Here is a 25601-nt window from a genome sequence, read left to right as displayed (position 1 = left end):
GAGACTGCAAATGCAGAAACAAAACTGCTAAAATACAGGATATGACATGGCCATATAATGGCCAAAAACAATTATTCTTCTTGCACATATGACAGGTCTGAAAAGTTTCCTGAAACTGCATTTACACTTTATAGGCAGCCTGTCATGTTCTACATGTAGTCCAATCAGTGGACAGTGTGTTATAGAGCAGAATGGTATATAGGGAAGCCTGGTGGCTCAGTGGTTAGCAATGTAGGCTTGCAGAGCTGGGGTCCATCAAGGATAACATCTGCAAGGAGTTTGTATGTTGTCTCCGTGTTTGCATGGATTTCCTCCAGGTTCACTGGTTTCCTTACACACTCTACAGACATGCTAATAGGGAATTTAGACTGTGAACTCCACTGGGGACAGGGATGATGATGTCTGTTACGCTCTGTGGTATTAATGGAGCTATATAAACAAGTCAAATAAAAATAAGATTCCGTATACCTTGCATTTTATTTATTGAAATCCCTGATGTTTATATGTATATGAATCGAGTGGGTTAAGAGTATCCACCTAAACAGTGTATGTCTAGGAGGAGAGGCCTCCGCCAAGTACCCGGGCCGGAACCGAAGGGACCGTCTTCTAGGTTCCTGGGGTATCTGTTTCCAGGGAGCAGAGCTAGGGGATGGACCGCTGAGACTAACAGGGAAGTTGGGGGAGGAGTCCAGAGAAGAGGGGCGGAGAGGGCCAGACTGTGTGAGTCAGCAGAACGAGAGAGAAGGAGGTGGAGACTTGGTGAGGCCCAGAGAGCGAGAGCCACGAGCAGCTACCAGAGGAGGACAGCGACAGGAGGGAGACTCTCAGTGGACTGTAGGGAGACGGCGCCGAGCTTACCGACAAAAGAAGACTGCTGCCTCACTCCAGCTCTCGGCTGCGGCCTGCTCGCAGCCGTCAGCGGCTGATGCCGCCTCACTCCAGCTCTCGGCTGCGGCCTCCTCCTGGCTGCCCACAGCCACTTCACTCCCTACCACGGCGGTGACTGCTCCTTTGCCGCCCGCAGCTGCCACCGCCCCGCTCCAGTCCGGGGTAGAGACTGGGCCTGTGCCCGCTGCGGATACTCCAGTGTGGCCGCAGACTGTGCCTGTGGCCTGTCAACTGCCACTTATCACCGCCACTGCCAGTCCCTATCAGGGAGTTGCGACCTCCACTCTCCCACCCCCAGGCGGTATCCCGCTGCCTCCACTGGGGGACATCCCGCCAAAGAACTCTCCGCGGGCCTGTTGTGCCCCTGCTTCTCCTGGGCGTCGGAACGCCCAAAGACTACACCAGATCTTCAGTGGCTGGGCCCAGTGTCTGCGACGCAGGCACACTGTGGAACAGAACGCCGAGGGACGTCAGGACGGATAAGTGATACAGTGACTAAGGTCCCATAGTCGGCCATTCTGCGGCCCTATAGTGACCCGTCTTACTTGTGTTCTCCCAATCCTTGTTTATGTGTATTGGCTCCCTGTGAGGACAACTACTGTTATTCTGTTGGTTGCGTAACAATAGCCCTAACGGCATTTATCTATAAAAGTTAACGTTTAAAGTCATATCTGTCTCGCGTCTCGTCACTGCATCCTGCGTACCTGCTATTACCACATATGGGCATGCCTTTAAGCCACCATCAAATTAGAGGTGGCCACCTCATCATCTTACAGGACATTCCTCAAGAACCTCTTTCAAGTTTGAATCTGCCCCCAAAATTGACCACTTGGAAGTTTCTTTCTTGCATTTTTTCTTCCAATAAAATTTTGAAGGGAATGATTTAGTTGATGCCACAGTTGTCTCTATCAACAAATGTTGTACCTTCTTTAAAGGGTCTCAGTAGGCAACGCACGTCCTTCATAACCTGGCAATGGTGGATCACAAGGTATCACAAGCTGCAGTTTCCATGATGCATGATATAATCAGTCATCGCCTTTCATTGCTTTAAGCCAGGGGTGGGGAACCTCAGGCCCCAGGGCCATTTACGGCCCTCGATGACCTTTTATCAGACCCCCGAGCTGTATTTTGATTGCCACAATCTCATTAATTTCTTCTTGCTCTGTTAGCACACACACGCAGTGTTTACTACTGAACATTGAAGGGCATGCAATGAAAGATTAAGTCATGAAACCAGTGCCAGAGTCAGGATGTAATTTGTGGGTGGAGATTGTGTGGCCCCTGAAGGATGGTATAAATATCCAAATGGCCCTTGGCAGAAAAAAGATTCCCTACCCCTGCTTTAAGCATACGTTCCCACGATCAGTGTTTGTTGAGTTTTTGACACTACAGAATTTCAGCAACAATTCCGCACCTTAGTTTCCTTGCGTTTTTTTACATGTGTTTTTATATTGGCCAAATCTCACCAATGAAAGTCTATGGGTGCGAGGAAAAAAATAAAAAAATATCGCACAACACATGGATCATCAGTGTGACGTGAAAAATAGCAGGCGACAGGAAATTGCCTCATCCATTATCTGGAAGCTTTGGCATGAAAATTTCCCTAGCAACCTCTAGAAAAATCCTGGAGTCCAGCAGCATGGCCACACAAATCAATGTCGAGAAGCAGCTAGTATTGGTTCAGCAGAGGCCAGAACTATGGGACCAGTATGACGCACATTACACTGACCGCTCACGAAAGGATGCCGCGTGGAAGAGAATCTGCACACAAATGTTTCCCAATTATGAGGAACGTTCTCGTGAGGGAGCAGCAGGAAATTGGTAAGTACAATTATAAACCAAAAAAAAATTTCAAAATGAAGCAACAAATGAACATAACATCATCATATGTGATTTTGCTTGTAATATCCTGCCTATTTCACACTTTACACTTGCCAAGTAGCAGGCCACATTACACTGTAGCCTACATTTGGCAAGGCAAACACTGATTGAAAGTTAAAGCCTTTATTGTTACTTTGCAGTGTCTGATGTCACTAGACGGTGGCGCAGCTACAGAGAATAGTACCAACGTGAGCGACGGCAGCGGGCCAGGAGTGGTGCTGAGGCGCCAAAAAAGGAAATATATATATATAGATCACCCCCAGGGCAAGTGGGGATCGCTCACTGGGTACCAGGCTGGTGTCTTAAAGGGAATGTGTTGCGGTGGCGGTGACCCGGTCTGTGGCCCTGGGTGTCCATGTAAAATAGGTGGAATAGAGTTTATGTGTAGATAAGTTTGTGACGCCACCTGTGGTCAGAAGGGGACCAGCGCTGCAGTGCAGATCCTCTGGGACAGATGGTGGGATGCAGCAGAGGTGTAATAGCTCTCCACAGGCAGAGCTGTAGTCCCAGGGCAGTTGTAATAGATGTTGAGGTAGATAGTGTAGTGTTTAGGCACAGAGATGTAGGGGTGCTGAAGGGGTTGGTGCAGGAAGGCGGCAATGACACAGCTGAATGCAGTTCCAATGCTTTACTTATGTTTCTGGCATAGACAGGTGCCTGCTTCATTGCCGTGTTCTCCAGGTGAGGTGCTCAGCCAACTCCCAGGCAGATGGAGTACACCCTCCCGGCACTCCCTTTCATGTGCCTTTTCTGAACGTCTCCTTACTAGCGCTAATCTGAAGTACTTGTAGTTATGCATTACACTCATGTTCCTCTTTCTTGCTGTTACTCAGAATTTCACTCGCATGACAGGCAGCTGTAGCCTACTTCGGGGGGACTACTTACCATCATGTCCCGGCTCACACACGTTGCTACTGTCTCGTTGAGTCTTAGGTGGGAATAAAGTGGTCACAACTTCTGTTCCTCCGGTTTCTGCTGTAGGATCATTAGTATCACACACACAGCCTCGGATACCGGCGCCCGGCCTTTGGCGCATAAACTTAGGAATGAGCTCTGCTCTAGCTCCGATCCCAGTTCTCTCCTCCTCACTTTCCTTTTTTTCCTTTCTTCTGAGAACTAATCTTTCTCTTCCCTTCCTTGCCAGCAGCTCCACCTCACAGGAGGCTGATGCATAAACATCCTTTCACTCCATCCCTCTCTGGGGATCTGCCCTCTTCCTATCTGTTCTCCCACTCTTTAGTGCAATCTAAGCTCCACCCACCTCCCGGCACCCTTCATGAACCAAACAAGGGCCATAGAGGGTGCTCTGCTGTTCTAAGGCTTCCATGCTGGGTGTAGGTGCTGGAGTCTGGTCAGGTGTCTCCATCTTACCTGGGTAGTGGGATACCACACCTCAGGATGAGGTGCAGTACCTCTGTGGCGACTGAACCCTCAGGGGTGCCACATATACACTACCGTTCAAAAGTTTAGGGCCACTTAGAAATTTCCTTATTTATATATATATCAGGGGGCCGCTTCAAATCTTGCACCAGGGCTCATCAGACTCAGACTCTAGTTATGCCACTGGTATTAAACCCTACAGCATGTTGTCTTCAGTTTACATAGTAAAAAATTGCTGATAACATTCTTTTTAAACCAATTTATCCTTTTTATAAAATCAATAACCGCATTGCAATGACCCCCCCTTATGTCCCCTATAGTTTTCATTTTAGGAAACTGGTGATGTACTTGTGAGCAAGCGATTTATGTGCAGCTCTCTGCTGTCTTGGCAAGTTCAGTTCAAGAAAACAGGAAGCTCTTCCCTGCTTCGCATTGCAGACTATGCGAGTTTATAAAATGTTATAAAAGTCTGTTTTGCATATTTCTCACTTCCTGAAAAATTCTTGAGATATGAGAAGCAAGAACAAGGTCCTGTCCTATACGCTCACACAGCACATGGCTCTCAGCAAGCCAAAAGAGCCCCCTGAAGAGGTCAGTAGTTCCAGATAACTGTATTATTCTTGGTTGACTAAGAAAAACTAGACAATATTGTGTTGTATGTTAATATAAGATACATGCAAGGAAATCACATTGACAAATCCTGTGAGCTTGAGTCATAACTGACTTGTAGAAGGAAAGGATAATGCTTTCAGTAACAGTAAACTTAACAGTGCCAAAAAAGACATTTTGTGGGGAAATTCAGGCAAAATTGTCTTCTGCAATATGTCAAATACATGTAACAGGATCATCTAAGTAGCCAAAATTTAGTTCTACTGTTTTGTTCCGTTACTTATATACTGACATTTTTGACGTTGCAAAGGTCATTTTTGAAAATATGAGGAGTCAATCCATATGGATTCATACATTTAAATTTGCTTCTCAGAAACAGAGAGCTGTCATTTTGTCAACATGTTGTAGCAATTATGCAGTCACACAAAAAAAATAACTTAAAGGCAGAGGCGTAGGGGTTTAGCTCGGGGGGGGGGGGGGCGAAACATCTGAGTGGGCCCCTAACCAGGTAACCCTGATTACAAAAATAGTGGCACACCCTAATTGTCAGCATAGGGGAACTTGCTGATGAGCATGGTATTACTGAAAATAAATCTCTATAAAAATGACACTATTACCGCTATGTGGTGCTAGATATCTCTACTGCATAACATACAGGAGTTTACACTACAGGTATAAATAGTGACTCACTGGTAACGTTCTTTCTGATGTAAACATTCACTCTTCCTGTCTTTTCCATCTGGCCCAGACCATCATGACAACTTTTCCAGCTAGATCTCAGCTGCAGAGATTAAAACAAAGACACATATGATTTCTCACTTTTCCAGCATCGTTCCCATCTATTCCCTGCCTGCACAAACTCCTCATCCTACTGATACTGCCACCTTTGACAGTCACAAAACTCTGAGTGCCCCTATAACAATAATGTTTCTTAAGTGCCCACTTAACATTTAATATTGTCCAGAGTCCCAAAATGTACAGCTCCCCTATACACAGAATAAGGGACTCACAGATCCACTATACACAGTATTTTTCCCTACAGCTCCCCCAAATAAAGTATGGGTGGCCCACAGCTGTGGGCCCACAGCTTCCATACATACAGTATTATGGGCCCACATGTTCCCTATACACAGTATGGTGGGTCCACAGCTTCTCTATGCACAATATGAAGAGCCTACAGCTTCCCTCGACATAGCAGGGTGGGTCCACAGCTCTCCTATACACGGTATGAGGGGCCCACAGCTGCCCTATAAACAATATGATGGGCCCTCTGCTCTCAAACACAATATAATGAACTCCACAGTAGTCATCACAGTGGATAAAGGCCCCCACAGTAACACCGCACTATATAATTGCCTCCATACAGTTATGGCTCCCACAGTAACCCCAATACTATATCTTGGCCCTCACACTTTATATTAGCCTCTACAGTAGTCTCCACACTATATGATGGCCCCCGTATTAGCTCTCACATTGTACAATGGCCCTACAGTAGTCCCCATACTTTATATAGACTCCCACACTGTATGAGGGCCTCTCATAGTAGTTCCCATATTAGCACCCAAACTGTATAATGGCCCCAACAGTAGTCCTCACACTGTATAATGGCCCCAACAGTAGTCCTCACACTGTATAATGGCCCCAACAGTAGTCCTCACACTGTATAATGGCCCCCACACCATATGAGGGCCCCCTGAAATTGTGTTCACATTGGACTAAATGGATTGTGACTATAATGTAATTCTTGTTACATACCTCTCTTGCGTGCTGAGTTCTACTTATATTAACATTTAATAAAGTCCCCCGAGTCCCCCATGTACAGTAATAATGGCCCCAGTATCGGTGATGTGAGCAGGTGGTCATGTGACGGCAGGTATACAACTTGCAGTCATGTGTCGACTACACTCTTTTGGCTTCTCGCAATTCTTTTTTATTGAAAGACGCCCAACGTGTCTAGTCAGCATGTGCAAATAGCACACATGAGCTTGCATGACCACCTGATCGCACCTGATCGGACTCATGGCAGCAGACACAATGCACCTTGTCATACGGCAGTCTGTAGTCACATAGATTGACTGCAAACTTTTATCCCAGCCTGGACTACCCCTTTACAGGGAGCCTGACAGGTGATACAGGCTGCTCAAACTATATGCAGCGTGTATCAGCGCCGGCTGTAGTCTCTCATCAGGTAGGAATGTCTCTGTAAGGGTATGTGCACACGTTGCGGATTCGTGTTTGGAATTTTCTGCGCAGAATCTGCTATTTCTGGTAGAATCCGCGTTTTACCTGCAGATTTCACCTGCGTTTTTACACCTGTGGATTCCTATAATGGAATGGGTGTAAAAACGCTGCAGAATCCACACAAAGAATTGACATGCCGCAGAAAATAAACTGCTGTGTTTCTACGTGGATTTTTCTACAGTATGTGCACAGGGTATTTTTTTTCCATAGGAAAACATTGTATTGTAATCTCTTGCGGATCCGCACAGCAATCCACGTGTGCACATACCCAAAAGCTGCAGCGTTTCAGAGAAAAACATACTAATAGCTGCTGGGGAGCGAGCGGCGCTGTGCACTAGTCCTACAGACAGGTCCCCGGCGGCTTCTCCCAGTTTGCAGTCAATGTGACTACAGACTGCCGTATGACAAGGTGCATTGTGTCTGCTGCCATGAGTCCGATCAGGTGGTCATGCAAGCTCATGTGTGCTATTTGCACATGCTGACTAGACACGTTGGGCGTCTTTCAATAAAAAAGAATTGCGAGAAGCCAAAAGAGTGTAGTCGACACATGACTGCAAGTTGTATACCTGCCGTCACATGACCACCTGCTCACATCACCGATACTGGGGCCATTATTACTGTACATGGGGACTCGGGGGACTTTATTAAATGTTAATATAAGAAGAACTCAGCACGCAAGAGAGGTATGTAACAAGAATTACATTATAGTCACAATCCATTTAGTCCAATGTGAACACAATTTCAGGGGGCCCTCATATGGTGTGGGGGCCATTATACAGTGTGAGGACTACTGTTGGGGCCATCATACAGTTTGGGTGCTAATATGGGAACTACTATGAGAGGCCCTCATACAGTGTGGGAGTCAATATAAAGTATGGGGACTACTGTAGGGCCATTGTACAATGTGAGAGCTAATATGGGGGCCATTTTACAGTTAAGGGGCCATCATATAGTGTGGAGACTACTACAGAGGCTAATATAAAGTGTGAAGGCCAAGATATAGTATTGGGGTTACTGTGGGAGCCATGACAGTGTGGAGGCAATTATATAGTGCGGTGTTACTGTGGGGGCCTTTATCCACTGTGATGACTACTGTGGAGTTCATTATATTGTGTTTGAGAGCAGAGGGCCCATCATATTGTTTATAGGGCAGCTGTGGGCCCCTCATACCGTGTATAGGAGAGCTGTGGACCCACCCTGCTATGTATAGGGAAGCTGTAGGCTCTTCATATTGTGCATAGAGGAGCTGTGGACCCACCATACTGTGTATAGGGAACATGTGGGCCCATAATACTGTATATATGGAAGCTGTGGGCCCACAGCTGTGGGCCACCAATACTTTATTTGGGGGAGCTGTAGGGAAAAATACTGTGTATAGTGGATCTGAGAGTCCCTTATTCTTTGTATAGGGGAGCTGTACATTTTGGGACTCTGGACAATATTAAATGTTAAGTGGGCACTTAAGAAACATTATTGTTATAGGGGCACTCAGAGTTTTGTGACTGTCAAAGGTGGCAGTATCAGTAGGATGAGGAGTTTGTGCAGGTAGGGAATAGATGGGAACGATGCTGGAAAAGTGAGAAATCATATGTGTCTTTGTTTTAATCTCTGCAGCTGAGACCTGGCTGGAGAAGTTGTCATGATGGTCTGGGCCAGATGGAAAAGACAGGAAGAGTGAATGTTTACATCAGAAAGAACGCCATCAGTAAGTCACTATTTATACCTGTAGTGTAAACTCCTGTATGTTATGCAGTAGAGATATCTAGCACCATATGGCGGTAATAACAGTGTTTTTTTATAGAGATTTATTTTCAGTAATACCATGCTCATCAGCAAGTTCCCCTATGCTGACAATTAGGGTGTGCCACTATAGTTGTAATCAGGGTTACCTGGTTAGGGGCGCACTCAGATGTTTCGCCCCCCCTGAGCTAAACCCCTAGCTACGCCTCTGCTGGTAGTGTGACTGCTGGGACCCTCAGAGACCCCAATAACAGCACTCTGGGGCCCTGTCTTTAAAATGGTTGTCTGGTCCAAAATGATAAGTCTGTAGTCACTCTGTGTGACCATGAATCCCCCCAGCAAACGCACTGTGCGCTTTAGGGATTCGCCAGTTTCTGAGCCAGGACCGTATGTATGCGTTATACATGCTCCTTGCCAGAATCCAACTAGTGGCCACAGTTTCGCTCCATACGCTTGTAATAAGCGAGACTGCGCCCCGTCTAGTGATGCAGCCATCCAGTGGGCCAGAGCTTTATTCATAGGATTGTTGATGGTCACAGTGGTTAGTAAGTTAACCCCTACCTATGAATAGGGGATACATTTTAAATCTTGGAATACCCCTGTAACGTACCATGACAGCATATGCCACAGCAGCAGCTTCTTAACTACCGTTCATGAGATTATGACAGGGGTGGAGAACTTTTTTTATATTTATTATATTGTTCACGAGCCGAACAAATTTATTAACATAATTAACTTAAAAGTGATCCTGCTATATTTGGTCAAACATTTTAACAATTCACCCCTAATGTGATGACTGGAACTGCTTCTCTTTGACGATGCCTGCGATGTTAGATTGTATTCATGATGTAGCTACTGCCAACTGGTTTTCCAGGTTTGCATTGGTCAGTCTGGAGTGCAGTCGTCTCTTTGTAAGAAGTCAACTTTACACTATACATCACGTAGCTAACACTAAGACTCCTATGTACACATTACATAGGAGACACTGAGAATCTACTGTATATACATAACAAAAATTTACTGAGACTGCCGTATATACAGTACATCACATAGGAGACGCCGACTGCTATCTATTCATAACATAGGAAACACTGAAACTCTGCTGTACACATCATGTAGGAGACACTGAGATTGTTGCCTAAACATCATAAAGGATACATTGAGACTGCTGTATACTTCCTATAGGACACACTGAGACTGCTGTGTATACATCACATAGGATACACTGAGACTGATGTATATACATCATAAAGGAGACACTAACTGCTGTATACACATCACATATTAGACACTGATACTGTTGTATATGCATAACATAGTAAACACTGAGACTGCTGTATATAAATCATATAGTACACACTGCTGTATATACATTAAATAGGAGAAACTGCGACTGCTGCAAACACTCCATAGGTTGAAGCGCAGAGCACACTAACTCCAGCAACACACAACTGGCACTGGCCAGCATCTAAAGCAAGGGTCCCAAACATGCATCCCAGGGGGCCACATGTGGCCCCTGAGGCTCCTTCATGTGGCCCGCAGGCACTGTAGACCATTTGGTGATCCCTGCCCGGTCCAGGTTGAATGTGTGTCTTTAGACGCACATTCAATTGAAATGTATTGCTGAGCAGAGACTCTACACAGCAATACCTATGCCAGCTGCCTGCCAATTAGAGGCCAGCAACTGACATAGGCCTGCCGGCGTGGCAGTGTGTGATATCGCAGTCATGAGCTAGCATTCAGATGTCAGCTGCTAGCCTCTGACTGGCCGGCGGCTTGCATTGGTACTGCTATGCAGAGAGTCTCTGCGCTGCAATACATTTCAATTGAATGTGAATCCAAGGGCACACATTCAACTAAAATAAAGTTCTTCCGGTGGTGGCTCCTGTATCGGGCCACAATCATCAAGGGGTCCACGGTGACTACGGCCACATGTACAGTAAGGATGCAGAGGGAACAGAAGACAGGGGAGAAAATTCTCTTTCCTTTTTTTGTGTACATGAAGCATGGCACAATAAGGGACATATCCAAATATGGGAACCTGGATGGGGCCCTAACTACATATCTACAATATGGTGAGCTGGATGAGGACATAACTACAATATGGGGACCTAGATATGGACACATATCTACAATATGGTCTGAGGGGTTGTCCTTCTTGCCCATCTCTCAACTACTCACTAAAAACTTGACCCTTGTTATGGCTGGTTAACCCCTTTAGGACATAGCATGCTGGGGAGAAACGTATGGGTTTCACATAATGGAAGAAAGCAATCTTCGTGACACATTTCTCCCCTCACATACAGCGCCAGTGACCCTGTCACAATGGGGACATAACTACAATATGAGGACCTGGATGGGGACATAACTACAATATGGGGACATATAGTGGGTACAGAAAATATTCAGATACCTTTAAATTTTTCACTCTTTGTTTCATTGCATCCATTTGGTAAATTCAGACCCTTTGCTCAGTATTGAGTAGAAGCACCCTTTTGAGCTAGTAGAACCATGTGTCTTCATGGGAATGATGCAACAAGTTTTTCACACTTGGATTTGGGGATCCTCTGCCATTCTTCCTTGCAGATCCTCTCCAATTCCATCAGGTTGGATGGTGAACAGCCATTTTCAGGTCTCTCCAGAGATGCTCAATTGGGTTTAAGTCAGGGCTATGGCTGGGCCATTCAAGAATGGTCAAAGAGTTGTTCTGAAACCACTCATTTGTTATTTTAGCTGTGTGCTTAGGGTCATGGTCTTGTTGGAAGGTGAAACTTCGGCCAAGTCTGAGGTCCAGAGCACTCTGGAAGAAGCTTTCATCCAGGATATCTCTGTACTTGGCTGCATTAATGTTTGCTTCAATTGCAACAGTTGTACTCTTCCTGCAGCTGAAAAACACATACACACATATGTTGTGCACTGAGGAGAGGCTTCCGTCCGGCCACTCTGGCATAAAGGCTCGACTCGTAGAGGGCTGCAGTGATAGTTGACTTTGTAGAACTTTCTTCCATATCCCTATTGCATCTGTGGAGCTCAGCCACAGTGATCTTGGGGTTCTTCTTTGCCTCTCTCACCAAGGCTCTTCTCCCACGATTGCTCAGTTTGGCTGGACGGCCAGGTCTAGGAAGACTTCTGGAGGTCCCAAACTTCTTCCATTTAAGGATTATGGAGGTCACTGTGCTCTTAGGAACCTTGAGTACTGCAGAAATTCTTTTGTAACCTTGGCCAGATGTGCCTTGCCACAGTTCTGTCTCTGAGCTCCTTGGCCAGTTCCTTTGACCTCATGATTCTCATTTGGTCTTATATGCACTGTGAGGTCTTATATATACACAAATCAAGTCCTATCAGTTTAATTAAACACAGCTGGACTCCAGTGAAGGAGTAGAACCATCTCAAGGAGGATCACAAGGAAATGGACAGCATGTGAGTTAAATATGAGTGACTGAGCAATGGGTCTGAATACTTATGTCCATGTAATATTTCAGTTTTTATTTTTTAATAAATTTGCAAAACTTTCTACATTTCTGTTTTTTTTCAATCAAGATGGGGTGCAGAGTGTACATTAATGCGTAAAATGAACTTTTTTGAATTTACCAAATGACTGCAACTAAACAAAGAGTGAAAAATTTAAAGGGGTCTGAATACTTTTCGTGCCCACTGTATGTGTGTGTATATTATATATATATATATATATATACACACACACACACACACACACACACACACACAGTACATACAAGTATTTTTTTTTTTAAAGTAAAGTCGTGAAAATTTTCATTCTGGAGAAAGTACAATCTGTGATTGTAAAAATCTAATTGCATCGCCATTACCACACCTTGGATTATTATCAGTGCCTTCAAATTACCAACCTGTTAATCAGGTTCTATTGAAAATGTATGTTCAGAATGAACATTTACCTGTTCTGTTGTAAGGGAGGGACAGGACTGTAGTTGTGACCTGCATTCCGGTGGCAGCTGTGTCCAGTCCTTCCTCTACATGAAACAATACTATGCTCTTCGGCATACCTGCATCTCCAGCTTCATCTTCAGCCGGGCACTTCCCAGGCTATAACGGTCTCTCTTCTTGGCGACCCCCATCAATGGAGACACAGTCAGAGACAACTTTAACACTTTCTTTACTTAGGATTTTGCACGTTACATCCACAGTTGGTACAATATAACATTTGCTTGCTTCCTGATCTTTCCCTTGCTTGTTGTCACTTCTGTGCAGTACACACCCAGACTGGACCGTACTGCTTCCCAGTTCCTTCCAGGCCTGACTTCACTATAATGACATTTCCTTCAACCTGTTTCGCCCCAGACATGAATTAATCAATCACTACGTTTGGTGACCCCTGGTGAAGCATCCGGCCTGTCTGTACCCATCTTGTCGAAGCTCCAACTTCTTTCATCTCCTTAGTCCAGCCAACTTCTGCCCTAAAAGCATTGGCCCAGGCGGTAAGATGCCACATCTTCCTTTTCCTGTTCTGACCCACTGCTAAGACACGCAGTGGCCATGGGTAACATGGGCTATAACGACTTAACATTTCGTGACTGCCAAGTTGTCCGGGCCTATAGCCCATGTGTACACTTGGGCACCCTGGCACCGTCTGACTAAACCACTCTTCAACACTAACCTTAACTCTCGGCAGCCCCTCCTACAATTAACCCTCTATGAGCCTCCTATTAGGCCCCACTAGCATGCCCCCATCTAGTGGCCAACATAATTACAACTACCCGGTCTATGGGGGAACTATGTACTAAGGGTGCCCCAAGAATGATGTACTAACTTCCCCTGACTGTACATACACAAAGTACACATAATATATATGCAATATTATAATACACGAATACAAGGCAGTATATACAGTTTTCTCTATAATGGTAACACATTCAAGTAGCAATACCATAAGGAATGAGCGGTAATTAGTCATGAGCGAGTATACTTGTTGGTCGGGTTTTCCCGAGCATGCTCGTGTGTCCTCTGAGTATTTTGGCGTGCTCGGAGATTTAGTTTTCGTCGTCTCAGCTGCATGATTTACAGCTGCTAGACAGCTTGAATACATATGTGGAATGCCTGTTTGTTAGGGAATTTCCACATATATTCAGCCTGTCTACAAGTCGCAAATCATGCAGCTGAGATGCCGAAAACTAAACTCTGAGCACGCCAAAATACTCGGAGGACACCCGAGCATGCTCTGGAAAATCTGAGCACCGAGTATACTCGCTCATCACTAGCGGTAATACATAGTTATACATGTAGCAGTACCGCAGGCAGTCATAAAACACACCTGTAAACATTAAGAGCTGGTAGGCAAATAGAGGGAAAGGAGGGATGAGAGACATCATATCTTACCCCCTTTACACTGTATCAAATCCTAGTATTTCTGGTTGAGATCCTTGATGCACTGAGCTCTGTACAGTACACTTCATAGTAGGTGCAATAGTAACTATTGACACACATGCACTATTCAGTATTTTTGTGTCTGGATTTACAGTATATTTGATGTTGTTTGCTTTCTGAAATGTGAGGATTTGTTTTATACCAGGGTGTTCTAACTTTTGAGCAAATTACATCAGTCAGCATGCCCTGACATCTGTGAAATGGACATCATTAATTAAAGGAATTCTATGACATCTGTTCCCTGACATCTATGGCTGTCATTGTCATAAACCTTTTAGCCACAAAACTTGTGTGAAAAGCTTGAAAAGTCACAACATGGGTGTGACTGGGTATGGGCACCCCACTTATCAAATTCATGAAGAGCAGAGGTATTCCTTAAATGGAACCTGTCAGCAGGATTGTCCAGTAGGTTGATACCTTGGTTGTTGAAATCCGTCTTGTTGTTGTTTAACCCCTTACCTACAATGGACGTAATATTCCGTCCATGTGACCCTGGACCTAATTCCCATGGACGGAATATTACGTCATAGCGATCAGCGGCGCCCACGTGGTGAGCGCTGCTGATCGCGGCCGGGTATCAGCTGATTATCACAGCTGACACCCGGCACAGTGTGTCAGGGGCGGTCACGGACTGCCCCCGACAAATTAACCCCTTGCACACTGCGATCAAACACGATCGTGGCGTACCGGGGGTTAAAGGGAAGCATCGGTAGGGAGGGGGCTCCCTCCGTTCTCCCCTGAGCCCCCCACAGCAGCGCAATGTGCAGCGCTGCTGCGGGGGGCTCTTTCCCTGCAGGTCTCCGGATCCAAGATGGCGACGGGGACCTTCGGGGGCCTGCAGGGAGCTGACTTCCTCAGTGCCTGCAAAGCGCAGGCACGAGGAAGCCTTGTGCAGTGCCTGTGACATATCGCTGATCTGTCAAAGTGATCTGTCACTTGACAGCTATGTCCCCCATGGGACAATGTAATAAAGTAAAAAAAAAAAAAAAAATATTCCCAAATAAATTCATTTTTTGGAAATAAAAAAAAACAATAAAAGTACACATTTGGTATCGCCGCGTCCGTAACTACCCGCCCTATAAAACTGTCCCATTAGTTAACCTCTTTAGAGAACCCCTTAAAAAATAAAAATAAAAAACAAAACAAAAAATAATGATTTATTATCATACCGCCGAACAAAAAGTGCAATAATGCGCGATCAAAAAGACGCATATAAATATCCATGGTACCGCTGAAAAAGTCATCTTGTCCTGCAAAAAACGAGCTGCCCTACAGCATCATCAGCAAAAGAATAAAAAAGTTATAGCTCGCAGAGTAAAGCGATGCAAAAATAATTTTTTACATAAAATTGTTTTCATTGCATAAAACCGACAAAACATAAAAAAGCGACATAAATGAGGTATCGCTGTAACCGTACTGACCCGAAGAATAAAAGGGCCTTATCAATTTTACCGCAGGCGGACCGGTGTAAACGCACCCCCCCAAAAGAAATTCATGTAACGCTGGTTTTTGTTCATTCTGCGTCCCAAAAATCGGAATAAAAATCGATCAAAATATGTCACGTGCCCAAAAATAGTACCAATAAAAACGTCAACTCGTCCCGCAAAAAATATGACCTCACACGACTCGGTGGGTCAAAATAAGAAAAAATTATAGCTCTCAATATGTGGTGATGCAAAAACTATTTTTACAATAAAAAGCGTCTTTTAGCGTGTGACAGCCGCCAAACATAAAAACCGCCATAAATAGTAAATCAAACCCCCCGTTATCACCCCCTTAGTTAGGTAAAAAAATAATAAAATTAACCCCTTCATGACCCAGCCTATTTTGACCTTAATGACCTGGCCATTTTTTGCAATTCTGACCAGTGTCCCTTTATGAGGCAATAACTCTGGAACGCTGCAACACATCCCAGCGATTCTGAGATAGTTTTTTCGTGACATATTGGGCTTCATGTTAGTGGTAAATATAGGTCAATAATTTTTGCGTTTATTTGTGAAAAAATCAGAAATTTGGCGAAAATTTAAAATTTCACAATTTTCAAATTTTGAATTGTTATTCTGTTAAACCAGAGAGTTATGTGACACAAAATAGTTACTAAATACGATTTCCCACATGTCTACTTTACATCAGCACAATTTTGGAAACAAAATATTTTTTTTGTTCGGAAGTTATAAGGGTTAAAAGTTGACCAGCGATTTTTCATTTGTACAACAAAATTTGTAAAACCATATTTTTTTTTTTTTTTTTTTTTTAGGGACCACCTCACATTTGAAGTCACTTTGAGGGGTCTATATGGCAGAAAATACCCAAAAGTGACACCATTGTAAAAACTGCACCCCTCCAGCTACTCAAAACTACATTCTAGAATATTATTAACCCTTCAGGTGCTTCACAGGAACTAAAGCAACGTGGAAGGAAAAAAATGGACATTTTAATTTTTCCAACACAAATTTTCTTTTAGCATCATTTTTTTCATTTTCACATGGGCAACAGGATAAAATGGATCCTAAAATTTGTTGGGCAATTTCTCCTGAGTACACCAATACCTCATATGTGGTCATAAACCACTGTTTGGGCGCACGGCAGGGCTCAGAAGGGAAGGAGCACATTTGACTTTTTGAATGGAAAATATGCTGGAATATTTAGCGATTGCCATGTCGCGTTTGGAGAATCCCTGTGTGCCTAAACATTGGAGCTCCCCCACAAGTGACCCCATTTTGGAAACTAGACCCCCCAAGTAACTTATCTAGATGCATAGTGATCACTTTGGACCCCCAGGTGCTTCACAAATTGATCCGTAAAAAAAAAAAAAAAAAAAAGTACTTTTTTTCACAAAAATTATCTTTTAGCCTCAGTTTTTTCATTTTCACATGGGCAATAGGATAAAATGGATCCTAAAATTTGTTGGGCAATTTCTCCTGAGCACACCGATACCTCATATGTGGTCATAAACCACTGTTTGGGTGCACGGCAGGGCCCGGAAGGGAAGGAGCACCATTTGACTTTTTGAATGGAAAATAAGCTCCAATCGTTATCGGACACCATGTCGCGTTTGGAGAGCGCCTGTGTGCCGAAACATTGGAGCTCCCCCCACAAGTGACCCCATTTTGGAAACTAGACCCCTAAAGGAATTTATCTAGATGTGTAGTGAGCACTTTGAACCCCCAAGTGCTTCACAAAAGTTTATAATGCAGAGACGTGAAAATGAAAAAATCATTTTTTTCCTCAAAAATGATTTTTTAGCACGCTATTTTTTTATTTTTACAAGGGTAACAGGAGAAATTGGACCACAAAAGTTGTTGTCAAGTTTGTCCTGAGTATGTTGGTACCCCATATGTGAGGGGGAACCACTGTTTGGGCGCATGGCAGGGCTCAGAAGGGAAGGAGCACCATTTGACTTTTTGAAATGAAAATTAGCTCCAATCGTTAGCGGACACCATGTCGTGTTTGGAGATCCCCTGTGTGCCTAAACTTTGGAGCTCCCCCACAAATGACCCCATTTTGGAAACTAGACCCCCTAAGGAACTTATCTAGATGCATAGTGAGCTTCACAGAAGTTTATAACGCAGAGCCGTGAAAATAAAAAATATTTTTTTTTCCTAAAAATAAATATTTTTTAGTTCGCAATTTTTTATTTTCACAAGGGTTACAGGAGAAATTGAACCCCAAAAGTTGTTGTACAGTCTGTCCTGAGTACGCTGGTACCCCATATGTGGGGGGGAACCACTGTTTGGGCACACGTCGGGGCTCGGAAGGGAAGTAGTGACATTTTGAAATGCTGACTTTGGTGGCATGGTCTGCGGGCGTCATGTTACATTTGCAGAGCCCCTCTGTGCCTAAACAGTGCAAACCCCCCACATATGACCTCATTTTTGAAACTAGACCCCCCAAGGAACTTATCTAGATGTGTGGTGAGCACCTTGAACCCCCAAGTGCTTCACAGAAGATTATAACGCAGAGCCGTGAAAATAAAAAATCTTTTTTTTCCTCAAAAATTTTTTGGCTTGTACTTACTCAATTTCTGCTGCTCCTCACGTGGCCGATCATCAAAATCATGGAACATCTGGCGACATATGCGCCTCCATGACGACTCCTTTCTTGCCCGGTTCGCATAATGGGCATCACGTTGGTCCCAGAGTTCTGGCCGCTCCTGCACCAGTACAATGAGCATCTCCACATTTAGGAAATATGGCGCCATGACGCTGCTGTACTCCGTGGAGGCGTACTTCCTGAATGTCTGGAGCGCTTTTTGAGCTCATTTGCATGTCTAGGCTTCCTGATGATGGATTGGCCCATTTCCTGTCACCAACCAAAATACCTGCGTATTTCTCGCAAGTCACATGTGTGGTCCGTGGTATATCTTCCAATGAGAAACTCATGGTGGAGGGCGGCATAAGACAGGCCAGTGGACAGGAAGCTGAAGAACAACAGAAAAGGAACATTTTAGAATGCACAAATTAGAAAAACAAACAGGTACATACATACCAAACTTGTTAGGAAATCAGAGCAACTAACACACACACACATATTTGGATGCACAATGACTAAGTGATATTCAGTACATATTACACATAACATTCTGGTCTGTAAGTTGAAACATATGTGGACTAAGATGAGGGCATTCAACTTAGTCCAATAAGCCAAAAATACATACTTTGCCCAACACATTATGAACATAGAGAATGTGGTTGTGTAGTACATACCGTAATGTGAGTAGAAGTCACTCCTCTGCAGCTATAGCTTTGCGCATCCTTGTGTCCTGAAAGGTTATCCCAGGGCGCACTGTCAAAGAGTCGATCAAATGTTGCAAGGCTCATGCGACAGTATTGGTAGAATTTTACAGGATGCTCCCGCATAGAAGAATAGAGGCGGTGAAAATGACCTCTTGTGAGTCGTTGCCTCAAAAGTGAATGGACCCACATGAGTCTCCTCCTCCGCGGATCCATTATCACTGGGCATGGTTGACCAAAGCGGCGTGACAAAAGCCAGTTGAAGAGAACCTGCTCAGTTGTGTTGAAACTCAGACGGTCTGCCATGTTGCACATACAACACCAACACACCTAGTGAAGGCAAGGTCACAAATGGACAGAATGGAGGCAGCCACCTGTTCCTGAGGCAATAAATAGGGTGCAGGCTAATGATTTAAATAGTTAGCAGGCCTCAAAACCGTTAAATGTCCATTTTGCAAGGCTGCGAGAAAATCTCGCCATACGGATTACATACGGATGCTTACATGCGCAAAATACGCAAACACACCTTGCTTACGGATGACATACGGAGCACTGTTTAGGGGTCATTCATCCGTATTACGCCTGTAAACTACGGACCGTATTTTACGTCAGTTAGTGTGACCCCGGCCTTAACTGTAAATCTGAGGTAAAACACGGCCATACTTGCAATATCATGTCCTAACACAAATGCACAAACAGGAGGCAGCAGGTCCCCTAAGATAAAAGCAGGGGCAGCACAGGTGCAAAAAACTGAAAACAAGCCACTTACTAACCCACCAAACATCCGTGGGGTGGCTGCCTGCCTAGTATTCCAACTGCACGCATGCTTGCATAGGGTGTCGTTCACACTATTACGTGAGATGCACCTCTATCCGTATAGCAGCCTATTGCCGACGCCCCTACTATTACATCAACCAATACCATATGTGGCTAGACACCCCACATTACCCAGCCACCACTGGAAAGACCCGGCCTGCACCCTGCAGACAAACTGTGCAAAAAAAAGAAGTAAATAATAAAACGCAGGTTGCGAGATTGTGTATTTTGGCCAAAATACTGACAAATACCTCATTTATTATTATGTACATCTTTTTAGCAGGGTGCTTTTCGTCGGTAATACAGATAGAGGTGCATCTCGCGTAATGGTGTTTTTACACCACTTTTCAAAATATTTGTCGAACTTGCGTAAAAACTTCATAGAGTTGTATTACATGCGAAAAATCTGCAGGAAAAAAACACATGCATCAAAACAGCAATAAAAACGCATGAAAAAAAGACACAATGAAAAAAAGCAAATAACCTAATTTGCCTAGTTGGTGGAGACATGTGGCAGAAAATCTGCAACGTCAAATACTCATTAAGGGTATGTGCACACGTTGCGGATTTGGCTGTTGATCCACAGCGGATGTGGCCCTGCGGATCCGCAGCAGTTTTCCATGCGGTGTACAGTACCACGTAAACCTATGGAGAACAAAAACCGCTGTGCACATGCTGCGGAAAATTCCCGCACAGTAACGCATGTCAATTCTTTGTGCAGATTCCGCAGTGTTTTTTTACACCTATTCCATTATAGGAATTCGCAGGTGTAAAATCTACAGGAAATCCGCAGGTAAAACGCTGATTCTGGGTGGAAAAATCCGCACAGCAATCCGCAACGTGTGCACATACCCTTAAACGCTTGAGTTTTTTTATAGAACTGCTGTTTTGAAGTGAACTGCAGTACTTCAAGTATTCTCAATAGGGCTGAGGTCAGGGGAGGATGATGGCCACACCAGGAGTTTCTCTTCTTTTAAGACCATAGCAGCCAATTACTCAGAGGTATTCTTTTGTCAGGCTGTGATGATCTTCAGTAAGGAAGAGGGACCCAAACTGTCCCTGGAGCTCAGACCCAAACTGTCCCTGTCCCGGGGGTACTCTTAAAGGTAAAGGGGCCCGAGTTTCCAACCTCACTATGCTCCTGTAAAAACCCTAATCTGTCCCCTCCCCAACCCCATGAGGCATGAGACAGAAATAAAAGGTAAACCAGACACAGACAAAACAGGGATAACAGAAAACCTCTATCATACAAAAGCACAAACCAACAATTGGGAGAAGGATAAGGACAGGGAGGAATAAACTAAATGAGAAAAAGAAAGAGATGAACACACAGCTACAACAGCAAAATACAGAACACCACAACTTCAAACTTCAACTACTTAGCTTTAGCACAGCACAAGAAGTTGAATATGTCACCGGCTGGGACTAAATTCCTAGAATCTGTATAAATAGAGGGAGTAAAGAGTAAGCAGTTGCAGCTGAAACCAACTAGGCTGTATGGTCTCAGCTAGCATGGAAAGAGTCCTTAACCCTTTCAGTACTCAAGGAAAGGGCAATCCATTTAAATTAGGACATAAATCACACCATTTCTAAAGAAGACTGCAATTCATAACCTGAGGTGATCATCTAACGCCAAGTATTCCAAGGGGACATGACACCCTCGTGACATATTTGCAGAATGAGATGATGCATTGACATGCATGAAGATGAATTAGCTATGGATGTCACTTTTTTTTTGTACCATGGAAGAAACTGGTCAGTTAGAAACTCTATATTCTGCCACGGTCATTTTTACACCTTCAGGGATCCTAAAGGGCCCTACTAGCTCTCTCCATGAATCTGGCCCAAAAAATGACTCTGACCCCTCCATGCTGATGTCGCAGTCTTGTTGGGACATAGTGGCCACCCACCAATTATGCACTCCTTCATCCTGGGTTACATGACCCTCATCAGTTAACAAGACTGTTCTAAAGTTAGCCTTCATGTATGTCTGAGCCCACTACAACTGTTTCTGCTTTTGAGCACTGTTTAGGGGTGGCCGAATAGTAGGTTTATGCAAAACTGCAAGCCTCTGGAGGATCCTACACCTTGAGGTTCGTGGCACTCCAGAGGCACCACCAGCTTCAAATACTTGTTTGCTGCTTTGTAATAGTACTTTAGCAGCTGCTCTCTTATTCCAATGAATTTGTCAAAATCTCAAGCATCTTCAAGCAAAGTTCCAGCAAAGAGAATAAGATTTATAAAAGGTCAGAGACAGACTGCCATATAACTCATGTGTTGATCACATTGCACTGCACCTCTCCTGACCTGAGCATGACAGGTTGATGTACTTCTATACAGATGTCAAGCTCAGTTAGGAGAGCAGAAAGCCAGTACGAGGTTTATGATGCGATCCACGCACGAGAAATACGACAGTCTGTCTCTGCCCCAAAACTCATCCTCACTGTTTTGTTTTTTTTTACACAGAGTAAACTCACCTGGATTGCATGTTTCAAATCCACAACATCTCAATTTCTCTTGTGGGTACTCTTAATTTCCTTTGCATATTTTCCCAATAGTCTTGCATTAGATGCGAAAAATACGCAGGTAAAAAACACACCTGCATTTTTAGTGCATTTCCGTGGTGGAAAAGTATCCGCACCTAAGTATGTCAATAATGTTTTGTCCAAGCCAAATACTAGGAAATATTAACAATAAAGCGGTTTTATTTAAAGCATAACACATGAAAAAGAAACAAAAAACCTCAAAAATACAATAAAAATGTATCTTAAAAAACATATGCAAAAACACAATGAAAAGACTCAAGTAACATAATTTAAAGTTTATTCCCTCATTGTGGGAAAGTAGCCTAAGACATTCAAGGTGCCAACCAAGATGAGGTTGAGTAACCCCCAAATCCTCCACGAGCAATAATACAATAAAATAATAAGATATCAAAAATACCATACAATAAAATTGACAAAGTGAATATAAATATACAGCCATATACTTTGCAGCGTTCAAAGTGAATACTAAGTCAGGAGAATAAAGGAAACATAAGAAAAAGCTATATAAAGTGCAAATACAACGTCTACAAAAGACAGCAAATCTTGTCACTTTGTATTTACTCTTTATGTTGTTTCTTTTTTATGATTCCTTTTTTTACAGCTGTCTTAGTATTCACTTTGTACAGTGCAAACTATATGGCTGTATATTTATATACCCTTTGTCAATATAAAATAAGGCGTTTAACCCCTTAATGACCAATGACATACATAGCATTTCATGAGCGCAGGTGTCAGTTCCTGCATTTTGACATGCTATGTCCGTCATGGATTACAACTATTACTGTGTGAAAACACACAGTGACAGCTCCATGCCGACAGCTGTCACTCACAGCTGAGCAGCATGGCCAGAGTTGCAGGGACCTGCTCTCTGACTACCGCAATCGGTCAGTCAATCTGATATATCAGCACTTCCCCACAGGATCACTACTAGGAGCTTGGTTCAGCTTTTTAACCCACTAGATGCCGCAATTGATGGCGATTGTGGCATTTAGAAGGCTGTAAGAGAGAGTATGCTCCCTCTCTCACTTCCATCGGCACCATCATGAAAAAAAATCACGGGGAACCGATGGTTGTCATGGCAACCGGAGGTGAAACAATGACCTCCTGGTGTGCAAGGTACGATGGCCTTTTAGACCCAGATATTGGTAGGCAGTCTGTCAGTGCTGGAGAATTGCAATGCATGAAACCAGTGATCAGAGTGCTAAAACTTATAATCCCATAGAGTAAAAAAGTTAAGAAGAACACTGGGAAAATTTTATATATATATATATATATATATATATATAACACAAAATAAAGAATAAAAAATATTACACCAATAAATACACATATTTAAGTAAAAACAAAACAAAAAAAAGCAAGTATGGATATTTGGTATTGCCACATCTGGAATTACCCAATCTATAAAACTGTCAAACTAGTTAACCCCTACAGTGAACATCATAAAAAAAACTGTGGCAATACACAATACTTGCAAAAAAGTAGAGTAAAACGTGATCAAAAAGACAAATGGAAGTAAAAATTGTATCTCTGAAAATCTCATCTTGTCTTGCAAAAAACAAGCCACTATACAACTCCATCAGTGAAAAAAGAAAAAAACTATAGCTATCGGAATAGAGATGCAAAAACAAGATTTTTGAAGTTGTTTTTATTGTGTAGAAGCGACAACATTTAAAGAAATTTACATATATCGCTGAAATCGTACTGACCCGAAGAATAAAACTTGCTTATCAATTTTACCACACAAGGAACAGCATATAAAAAAATATATAATATATATATGCATTCTATGTGTCTATATCTATTCTTTGGTTTGTGTTATAAAACCTGTCATAGGGCTCCATTATATGTCCATTTTGCAAGCCTGCGAGATAATCTCGCCATACGGATGCCATACGGATTACATACGGATGCTTACATGTGCAAAATACGCGACCACACCTTGATTACGGATGACATACGGAGCACAGTTTAGGGGCCATTCATCGGTATTATTCATGTAAAATATTGACCGTATTTTGCGTCGGTTAGTGTGACCGCGGCCAAATTCTGCCACGCTTGGCCCCAATTTGGAAATTAAAACCCTGTGGAAATTTAAATAGTGCTCCCTCCCTGCAGAGTCTCGCTGTGTGGCCAGACAGTAGTGTACAGCCACATATGGGGTATTCTGATATTCACGAGAAATTGTTACAAATTATTCTGTCATTTCACGTATTTCCCCTTGGACTAAAGCAACATTTATAGTGGTAAAAATGTAATTTTTTTTCTTCACCGCTCAATGATATAACATTTTGTGAAACACATGCGGGGTCAATATGCTGACTGCACCCCTAGATGAATTCATTGAGAGGTGTAGTTTGTAAAATGGGGTCACTTATGGGGGTGTCTGCTGTTCTGGCACCTCAGGGGTTGTGCCAATGTGACATGGAACTCACAAACCATTTCAGGCAAATCTGCACTCCAGTGAAGTGCTCCTTCCCTTCTGAGATTTGCACAGTGCATAAAAAGTTAGTTTTTAACCACTTAGAGCATTCCTGTACTCAGGAGACATTGCATTTATGGTTCATTTTCTCCTACTAGCCATTTCAAAAATTTAAAATTTGATTTTAAAACAACATTGTGATGTTTCATTTTCATAGCCCAATGTTATACAATTCTGTGAAATATCTGTTGGTTTAAAATGCTCACTACACCCCTTTGTATCCTAAGTCATACTACAAGACTCGTTAAAGGGTTGATTGTGACTTGTAGGATCGCTACTACCAATAGGTGGCGCTGTAGAGTAAAAGTCCTCTTTCTTTCTGAAGAGGCAATTTGCATATTACACCCCTATGGGAATTCTTTAAGTGGTGTAGTTTCCAAAATGGGGTCACTTGTGAGAGTTTCTACAGTTTTGGAACCTTGGTGGCTCTTCAAATGTGGAATGGCTTTTGGGACAAAAAAGCCCTGTCGTGCCCTCAAACAGTGGTTTTTCACCACATGAGTTATAGAACAAACTTTTAACCCTTCAAACTTTCTAACGAAAAACATGTTGTTTAAAAAATTATGCTACTGCAATGTAAACATGTGGAAAATTTTATTTATTACCATTTTGTGTGGTATAACTATCCAGTTTAAGAGCATAAAAATTAAAAGTTTGAAAATTGGGAAAATTTCATGCTTTTTGTCAAATTTCTGATATTTTCATAAATAAAAGCAAATCAAATCGACCTAAATTTACGACTGTCATGAAGTACAATATGTCACGAAGAAGCCATCTCAGAATCAGTGGGATTTGTTGAAGTGTTCCAGTGTTATATCCTAAAGTGACATTGGTCAGATTCAAAAAATGAGGTTAACGTACAAAGTGGCTCTATCATAAAGGGGT

General features: G+C 43.2%; 1 protein-coding gene across 2 annotated transcripts in view; it reads left to right on the top strand.

Annotated features, from left to right (window-relative positions):
* The first annotated feature begins 4643 nt into the window (after window positions 1–4643).
* Window positions 4644–25601, top strand: part of LOC141091296 (glycoprotein-N-acetylgalactosamine 3-beta-galactosyltransferase 1-like) — an 80924-nt gene continuing 59966 nt past the window's right edge. The window contains exon 1 of one of the 2 annotated variants that reach the window (XM_073576787.1): window positions 4644–4740. The gene's annotated coding sequence lies outside the window, so the exon portion shown is untranslated. Of the gene's footprint in view, window positions 4741–8636; window positions 8705–25601 lie in introns of those variants that run through there. The other variant, XM_073576789.1, reaches the window with a different exon arrangement.

The sequence above is a fragment of the Dendrobates tinctorius genome, unplaced genomic scaffold (genome assembly GCF_039654945.1).
Source record: "Dendrobates tinctorius isolate UK_male_01 unplaced genomic scaffold, ASM3965494v1 ptg000051l, whole genome shotgun sequence".
In the NCBI taxonomy this organism is placed as follows: Eukaryota; Metazoa; Chordata; class Amphibia; order Anura; family Dendrobatidae; genus Dendrobates; species Dendrobates tinctorius.
Note: the sequence above shows the minus strand (reverse complement) of the source record. Positions and strands in the feature narration are given on the sequence as shown.